The following is a 10,171-nucleotide window of genomic DNA, read 5'->3' on the forward strand; positions in this document are numbered from 1 at the left end:
TGATTTTTTTTATATTTCAATTTGTCAAGTTATTTCATATTTCATAATAAGCAATGTAGCTCTTGTTGTTGATATATCAATGTTTATTTCCCAACTAACTGTCTTCTCTACAAAATCACTAAAATAAAAATACAATTTCATTTTCTTCCCTTGAATGAATTTTTTATTGATACACTATTTCAGTACGCCTTTCCTTTACTGATACATTGAATTAGATGAGCTATTTATTTTCTAATTGAGAAAGAAATTATTTTCCAACCTATTATATATGGGAACACAACATATTGGTTGGCGACTTCCGGAACGGATAGGAACCAAAAGAAGAAGATGGGAACACAAACAAAAAAGTAGAATTAAAGAATCTGTATAATATAAATAGGCAATTTAATCAATAAGCATAATGTATATGTCACATACTGCCATTACAACTTGTAGCTCATTATCATAAAGGGAGAGAATGCTAAGCAAAAGAGCAGTATCTGTCAGTTACTGCCCTCCTGCTTAGCACCAAGTTCTACATGAAGGAAGAGCCTGCGAAGCAAAAGAGCAGTATATGTCACTTACTGCCCTCTTGCTTAGCACAAAGCTTTTTTAAAAGGCAGTATGTGCATTATTATGTGGAAAACATAAAAAACATAGAAAAATATTGCATAAATCAATTCTAAGTGACAAAAAGTATATTAATCCACCAATAGTATGTTGAAAAAAGTTCAGGCCCGGTGACAGCCCTCAGTTTATTGTTGCCAAATTTCAAATCCAATTTACTCAAAACTTGGTTTTTGCAGATACAGTACTGCCTTTTCGCTTAGCAGGGGAGTGTTGGCAACTGTTGAATCTATTTAATGATTCACTATGAAGAGATAGCAGACCTTGTATGTTCCCAGCGTTATTGTCCTGTCACCAGCTGGCTCAGATCTTTGTTTATGAGTAAACTTGAGATGCGCGTGGACAGGTGATCAGGTGATCAATTCTCATAACAGCAAGGAAAGTTGTGTGAGTGTGCCACACCAGATTTTTATTTTTCGTTAAAAACAAATAAATAATATTATTTACCACTTTTTTCGTAATTATCCTTTACTTCAATGTATTTTTTCGAAATTTAATTCATACTTAACCCTTTCAAACCCTTTTCTGTAGCCACATCAAATGTTGGTTGATAACGACCTAGACCTTTTTTTACACCTTCAAATATTTTATTTTTACCCCCCTCTACCCTCCTCCTTAAAGTTGCCTGGGGAACTCCAAACGTCTTAGCAGCTTTCAGCCATCCCATGGTTTTTTCCTCGATTGCTTTGATAGCATTAGCCATTGACTCCTCACTCCATGACTGTCTGTCGGATTTCCTCTTGTATTTTCTCATCTGAAACAAAACAAGAATAGAAGGTAAGTTAGGAAAAATGTTGTGGAGAATAACAGATTTAGAGAAAGCATTAAGTCCCATATAGTAATTCTACTGTGATGTTATGTTCTGAAGATAGAGAAAGACATATTTCTTATTCAAGAAAAGTTCTCATCAAACTTGCACTTCCAAATTTACATTCCTCAGTAAAAGAAATTCAACTGAGTTTAGCCTACTGATGTGATGAGCCATTCAGAAAGATTAGTTATAGGACCAATATAATCAACCAATAAGATGACTAGATGATGTTGAGAAATTGAAACATAAAAAATGGATGCTCTAGGCTAAAATGACATAGTATGTCATTTTAGCCTAGAGCGTCATATTTCATCTTACCCTGACATACACTATTTGAGAAAAATGAGAATTATTCATTAATAAACATTGTTCAGAGGCAGGGCCGGCCCCAGGGGTGGGTGGACCGGGCGGCCGCACAGGGCGGCAGTTTTTGGGGGCGGCAAATTTTAAGGAATGGAAAATTTAAAAATACACATAAACAATAAATTCATAATAATAAATGTGAATAGTAAAATTGTATAAGAAGCTTTTCCAAACTTCTAATTGAGAAGCTAATAATTAAGACTTTTCCAAGATGTCCAAGGAAGTCTGAGTGGTCTAGTGAACATAAAGTAGCTCAGTCCCTAAATCTTGAAGAATTGGTGAAGAATTCTCCCAAGCAAAAGTCAGACGAGTTCTACTTAATTAAACAGGTGTGTTGAGCAAATTTAATGTATTGTAGAAATTTTAGTTTTAATTACTCAGCAAGTTAAGAAGACCTAAGACTCTCTTGCAGTCTATGTCTTAAGGCTGTGCAAAGGCTAAAAATATACTTTCCACTGGTGATATTTTTCAAAGTATTTCGATTTGTGTATTATCAAGCTATCTAAATGAAAAAGGTTTCTCAGGAAAACATTTTTTCCCTGATCATTACTTTTTGAGATATGAGCGCCTAAAGTTTAAATTTTTGGGACAGAACATTTCAAATTCAGTAAGAGATAAAATTATGAGATTCAAAGGATAAATTCTTCATGGTATTGTTGATTGAATAAACATAAATTTTCTGAAAATATCATTTTTTTAAAGAGATTCAATTTACCAAAAATGACAAAAAATAACTCAACTAAACGTTATTTTTGGTAATTTTTAGTAAATTGAATAACTTTCTTTAAATCGTATTTTTTTCAAAAAATTTTTGTTTTATGCAATCAACCATGAAGAATTCCTTTGAGTTTCATGGATTTATCTCGTACAAAATTTGAAATGTTCTGTCCCAAAAATTTAAACTTTAGGCGTTCATGTCTTGAAAAGTAATGATTGGAAAAAAATGTTTTCCTAAAAGAACTTTTTCATTTTGATAGCTTGATAATACACAAATCGAAAAACTTTGAAAAATATCACCAGTAGAAAGTTTATTTTTAGCCTTTGCACAGCCTGTTTTCTTCATGTGTACCTGTTTCGAACATAAAAATAGTTTAATCAGATATTTTGTGTTACTGTTCCCCAATATTTATATTTATCAAATATTTGTTTAAATGTCAATAAATTGTAACTTGAACAGCTGATAACCTTTGGGTAAATTTTTAGTCGGCTTATAAAAATATATCTGCAACCAGAAACATAAAACAGTTCATGAAACAAAAATAATTTTAAAATGTACAATTACACTTAGGACTCCTAGTACATAATTATTTAGAGTTTCCTGAGACTCTGTGTTGCAAATGGCGCGATCGCATTACAGCAGAGACACAATAGTGAAGTTGGACGATCCCTCAAGGAAGGGGTGGAACCCGGGATTAACAATTAGACGGGATACTTGAGAGGGGGGGGCGGCGGTTGCCGATCTCGCCCAGGGCGGCAAAGTCCGTAGGGCCATGCCTGTTCAGAGGCTTTTTAGTTACAAATTCTTTTGCAGACAAGTCCAAAGAATAAGACAACTTATAAAAAGATGAGGTTTGTCCTTACCTTGCGAAAATACTAGGGTAAAAATCTCGTTCACTGAAAAATTTGAGGTTAGTCCAAACAATCAACTTACACATAGCAGGCTCTTGCAACTGAACTGGAGCTGTGCCAATCAGCTGGAGAGTTTGAAATGGCTGTATACCAACTGCTGCACAAGAAATTTCTCTCCCCCCTTTCTGAAAATTACCTTTTATTGCAAAACAGCCTAGTATGTCATTTTACCCTGGTATGTCATTTTAGACATACCTCCCCTACAAATAAATATATAAGATATTATTCCAAGTAACCCTTAACTTGGCAGACCTACACATATCGTGATGGGATGATTTCTTTTTCTTTGAATAATCTATTATAGATGTCCTTGATGAGATAAAACTATTTTTTTGAAAAAAAATCATAAGAAAAAAAGTTATGATATGTATCATATGTGATACAATGCCAAGTACCTTGTACCTCAACTTATAATGTGTATGTATTACATGTGATACATTACCAAGTATGCAGCATCTAAGGTTCTAATGCTCATGTATAATTCTTGATACTCTACCTGGTCATCAAATTCATAAACTTTTTGAAATAGTTATCTTAATTTTTCATGAATATTGTTCTACAATAATCATGATTTTCTTATCAATTCCTTGGGCCTGTTTCATAAAAAATTACAAACCAAATAATTAATTACATTAGTAATTCCATAGACAAACATAATAATACCTAATACTAAATACTAGTATTATTACCATAGTAACTTGGTTTATGGTTATAATTCTGATAATGCAGAGATATTTTCACTATCTTCTAATAACAAATAAATTTTTATTGTGAATTTCCAAAAATTCAAGTTGCAAGCTACAATATACAGGGTATTGGAAAAAAATATGCAATTTAGAAATCAAAATATACATTTAATTGCTAGCATATACTAAGTGGTAATGCTGTGAATTATTTAGTAAAATAGTAATGAAGAAATATAAAAATTATAGACACTTGTAGAATTATTTACTCAGCTTAGAAGTATCTCCCCCTCTCTTATTATGCCATTGAAAAATCAAGATACATTCATTGGGTAACAGTCATATAGTGAACCAAGTGCTAATGATGTAAATTACATAGTAATAGTAATGAAAAAAAAATAAAAATGTTTATAGAATTATTTACATACTAAGTAAGCAAAGCCTTATAATCTAAAACCTTATAATCTAGTCTGCTATTTACAGTACAATAGTACATTACTGTAGGGTACCAATCTTATACAATTACTTACATCTACTTTCCTGTATTTCCTTTTTCCTTATGGAATAGTAGAAAACAATTCCTCTCACCAGTGAAGCACAAACGAAGTTGACATTTTGTGCACATAGCATTTGTTTGTCCCGTGGGGCAGTGCATACATCGCCCCCTTTTACCGAAAATTGGAAAATGATCTGTACAATCATATCGCACATCTGGTGAAGGCCTAAGAGTTTTGGGAGTCTTGATGATTTTTTCGGGCCGTGGTACTTGCTCTACTTTTGCAGTTCTCTTGCGTCTGCCATAAAGCAACAAGCTTTGAGCAATTGAAGTTCGAAATTCCTTCAAAATAACATGCTTTCCGCCTATTTTCAGCAGACCATGATATCTCCTAGAAAGCAGCCAAGAATATTATTCACACTAATATCTAATAGCTGTGAAAATATCCCCAAATACCACTTATGCGATCTTAGACCTGTACGATAGAGAGCTACCAGCATATCGGCTAGGTCAACTCCTCCCATGTGCTGATTGTAGTCTTTTACAATTTGTGGACATGGTACCTCAATGCGTTTATTTGCTCAGTTGAGTAACGTGATATTTTACTGACTGGCTCAGTAGCAATGTAAGTGCTACATAAATGCACAGGTTTATTATCATACCATTTTACAATGGAGACATTCTCCTCATTGTCTACACGGTAATCAAATGAACCTCGGCCCTTTTTTTTCAATTCCTTGTCAGATAAAAGCTCACAACCTCGAAGGCGATTAGTTCGAATTGTTCCTAAGCTAAAAATTCCCAACTCATATCGCAAGTAGTGCATTAATTCAAGAGATGTAAAAAAATTGTCAAAGTACACAACAGATCCTGGCATATTGTGAATACTTTGACAAAGTGCAACTACTATTTTAGCACCAAAACCAAGTTGCTGCACCTCATCTGTGAACACATTATTCCTAAATGTATCATCCCCACCATATATAATAAAGTCATGTATTATACCAGAGATGCCGGCTCTGACATACAATTTGAATCCCCACTTTGTTGGCTTATTCTTCATGTACTGGCGTCTAGAGCCAGCACGGGTACCCTTATAGGGGATCATCATTTCATCAATAGAGTTTTTTTCTCCTGCTCTAATGAAACGCATTTTTGTCTTAGGTGCTCTAGTACAGGTCTAATCTTGTTATAACGATCATCATTCATGTGTTCATTATTAGCAAAATGTAAAAACCTCCTAATACTTTGGTATCGTTTCAATGGCATTATATTGGCTATTTTATCAAATCTGAGATTACCTGACCAGTAATCGGTATAGCTGGGCATTTGGACAACCCCCATAAGTAACTCTATGGCCAGAAAATCCATTATATCATACTTATTTATACCTAGACATTTACCGGACTCTTGTGTAGAGTATAAATTAGTATTCTCTACTATCAAATCTATAAGAGCATCATCAAAGAAATATTTAAAATATTGATACGGTGTCTCACCCAAGTAGCAAAACAATATTGTCTTAATATTGGAAGGAATGTTTTCCCAATATTGTTAAATATATTGTAAATGTTGGTCAATGTTGTCAAAATACTCTGACAATATCTTTATGAAACATTTTATATTTTTTTGAAAATATTATAGCAATGTTGGTACATATTGCTAAGATATTTTGACAAAATATTGGAAAATATTGTCACAATATTGAGACAACATTTTTTATAAATATTGTCCCAATATTGTGACAAAAATTATCACAACATTGTTCAATGTGTTATAAATGTTGGTCAATGTTGTCAGAATACTCTGACAATATCTTTATGAAACCTTTAATATTTTTTTGAAAATATTATAGCAATGTTGGTAAATATTGCTAAGATATTTTGAAAAAATATTGGAAAATATTGTCACAATATTGAGACAACATTTTTTAAAAAATATTATCTCAATATTGTGACAAAAATTATCACAACATTGTTCAATGTGTTGGAAATGTTGGTCAATGTTGTCAGAATACTCTGACAATATCTTTATGAAACCTTTAATATTTTTTGAAAATATTATAGCAATGTTGGTAAATATTGCTAAGATATTTTGAAAAAATATTGGAAAATATTGTCACAATATTGAGACAACATTTTTTAAAAAATATTGTCTCAATATTGTGACAAAAATTATCACAACATTGTTCAATGTGTTGTAAATGTTGGTCAATGTTGTCAGAATACTCTGACAATATCTTTATGAAACCTTCAATATTTTTCCTACGATATTTGAAAATATTGGTTGATGTTGGGAAGATATTTTCCTGAAATATTAAAATATATTAACACAATATTGATATTCAACCGAATTTTTCCACAAAAAATTGTGGAAAAATTATCCCATAATATTGTGAGAAAATTATTCCACAGTGTTGTGAGAACCTAGCACCTAGGTACCTAGTGCCAACTTACAGGTGAAAAACATTTTTTCAAATGGATGAAACACGTTATGATGTGCTCGGAGAGAATGGAACTAACTCTGCATTATTCATGGATTAGTTCTATTCTCTCTGTGCATGTCATGAGGTGTTTCTATGCATGTTACCAGATTCTGTTTTTACCTGTATGTTTTCACTACCAGCTTGAAAGCACTTATATGAGCAAACTTGCTCATAGTGTAACTGTACCCTCATTTCACAATTTAAAAAATATATTATAGCCTAAATAAATTTTTGCAATTTTGTAAATTTCAATTAATATTTTCAACAATATTGAGGTTTCAGGGATTGATTATTCAATTAAAAACCGTAATTATAATCAATTACTAATTTATTGTTTATGATGTCACTACTATCTTTTCTATGTACTATATTCTTATCTATTTGACAAGCTCATCTTCACAATCGATGTCGATTAGCTGGTCTGTTGTAGCTGGTGTTGGCTGATTCCTGGAAAAAAATGAAAATAATAAAAAAATCAGAAAGAAACTAATACAAAGCAGAAAATAGATGATCAATTTGTATTTTTTATACTGAAGGGTTATAATTGAATATGAAATCATAAACTTGTATTTTTTATTGATAGAAAGTGTAGAGAATCCGATTCTGGAGAAAACCTTAGATGGCAGTGATTGTGTTAAAGTGACTCAAATTTCAGAAATCCCGATCAAAAGAAGAAAAAAAAGTCAAACCATAGCACATCTGAATCAATTTTAGTCTTTCGATTTTCTAAGAGTTTTACAAGTTTTACACAATCATGCCAATCAACTTTCCCTCCAGAATGTAGTTAGCTAGAGTACCCGATAAAATTTTGTTGGTTGGTGAAAGACAAGGTTATTAAAAACAAGATTATTCTGATTTGAGAGAACTAAACATGATGGGGATCCTGAAAAATAGTAGGCTACAGATCAGAGATCGCCCGACTACACTGGAGATCACGACTGGTGCATTGAAAATATTAATCATATTGAGCTTTTATGGCTCATAACATCCACTAGGTTGCTTTAATACAAAAAAATAATAATCAATTGAGTTTTACATTTTTACCAATGTTTTATTAATGATATCACGTTTCTGTAATGTTGAAATCAGATCTTTTTTTTTAATAACCTTGGGCGAAAGATGCTTATTCAGGAAACAGCTCAATACAGAGTGAGTAAAAGGTTTGGAAACGGCTTGATACTTTTCATAGAGGTAATTTGATGGTAGGTGACGTGGGGGATTGTGCTAAAATTTTCCACTGAATCATGACATTAAAAATTTGGTCCGCCATCTTGGATCAGTCATATTGAATCCTAGCTCAAATTTTTCGAATGGGAAGATGGTCGTGTAATACATTTTTCCAATACAGATTTTCTAGAGAAATTGATTGTGAGATGAATGCTTACATTTTGTCCAACTTTGATTGGGCTTGTGCAAGCCATGTAGCCGCTTTCAATTGGACTTGCTTCAACTCTGATTTTGGCCAGCACCGTTTTGTAGCAGCTGTAACAAAAAAAAATCATTAGAACACCAATCTCACACATTACTCATTACAATGCGAGAGAAAAGTACAAATAACAATGTATAAAGAACAAACAATGTATGAACAAAACTACTTGTTCTAAGTGGAATCGGCTAGGAAGATAAGATGAGAAGGAAAAATACCTCATGGATCATGATTTATCATGTAATAGGCAGATTGTAATGAAACATGAACAGGAAAGGGTTCAGAAAACCCGATAAAAAGTCGGGGTGAAATAATTTAAAAGGAACAAGCGAATCTAATGAACATGTTGTAAGAAAATTGTAGTATTAATGAATTTCCGATGAAAATATTCAATAATCAGTAATGAAATCATGATTGTCTTCTATTATGTAGGATTAAGAGTGTCCTAGACAATGGAGTCTCTAGTAGGCCTATTATCTTGATATCCTAGAAACTCAAAATAGAACAAAATTTATTTGGATGAAAGTAATTTATCTCTAGTTCTCCATATAGTATTTCTTTATTGGAAATTGAAAGATGGTCTTGTTGTGCATGATACCACCTAACTTCCTTCCGCCCTAACTTTGCCCTCCGAGGTTGAAATGAAGGCAACGATTCTATTCTATTCCAATATAGAATTCCAGTATGAATTGAATAGTGATTACCTCAAATCAATAGGACAAACCCTTTCAAAGCTATATGAAGTATTAATCAAAGACAAATCAATTAATATTTCCGATACGAATTAATGATCAGCCTAATAATGACCACCTCCCAAGTTGAAAAAAATCAACTTAGAGATTCAATATTCCAGATCCTGGATGGAATGATTACTTTATTCATTCAATAGGATAGGATGACTTCTTTATTTCAATGACGTGGCGAAGTTTGGACAGTAATGTCCACTCTACCACTTGACCACGATGTTTGTGGATGTAATATTTAAAGACAAATTGAATTTTTTGAGTCAGTGAAGTCGAATTTTCTATTCAAGTGGTATTTTGTCTACCTGATATTGATATTGCCAAATTAGCGTAGTTTATGAAATATAAAGCAAGCGACAGTAAACTAAAGAAGGAGAAATTATCTGGAATCTTACCAATCATAACTTTGGCTATTAGCAGATCCTTGAATGGTTTCTTCTCTATTTTATGATCCTTCCGTTGCACTCCCTTCCAAGAAAAGTTCAACGGCTACGTCGAGCGTCACCAGCTTCCCCATTATGCTTGTGATTGTGCGTCCTTCTGAGGTTTTGTCGGCGCATGACGACTTTATGTCTCCTTTGAAGAAATGAAAAACAAAATACTTAAGTTGAATAATAAAATTGAAGTACAATATTCTCAAAGGGATCACGTATGTCTGTTGAAAATTCGACTGAGTCATTGTCAATATTTAGAACCGTTTCATAATGAAATAAAAAGACACATATGTTGTCAAATTCTACAAAGTTTTATTCGGTACAGGACCATGGTTTCGTCACCACACAGGTCACATTTTTAAGTTGACTGAAAAATGTGATCAGTGTGGTCACGAATCCATGGTCCTGTACAGAATAAAACTGTGTAGAATTCGACAAAACATATGTGTGTTTTTATTTCATTATGTCTGTTGAATTCATAATGTAATCTGTGAT

The sequence above is a fragment of the Nilaparvata lugens genome, chromosome 8 (assembly GCF_014356525.2).
Source record: "Nilaparvata lugens isolate BPH chromosome 8, ASM1435652v1, whole genome shotgun sequence".
Classification (NCBI taxonomy): Eukaryota; Metazoa; Arthropoda; class Insecta; order Hemiptera; family Delphacidae; genus Nilaparvata; species Nilaparvata lugens.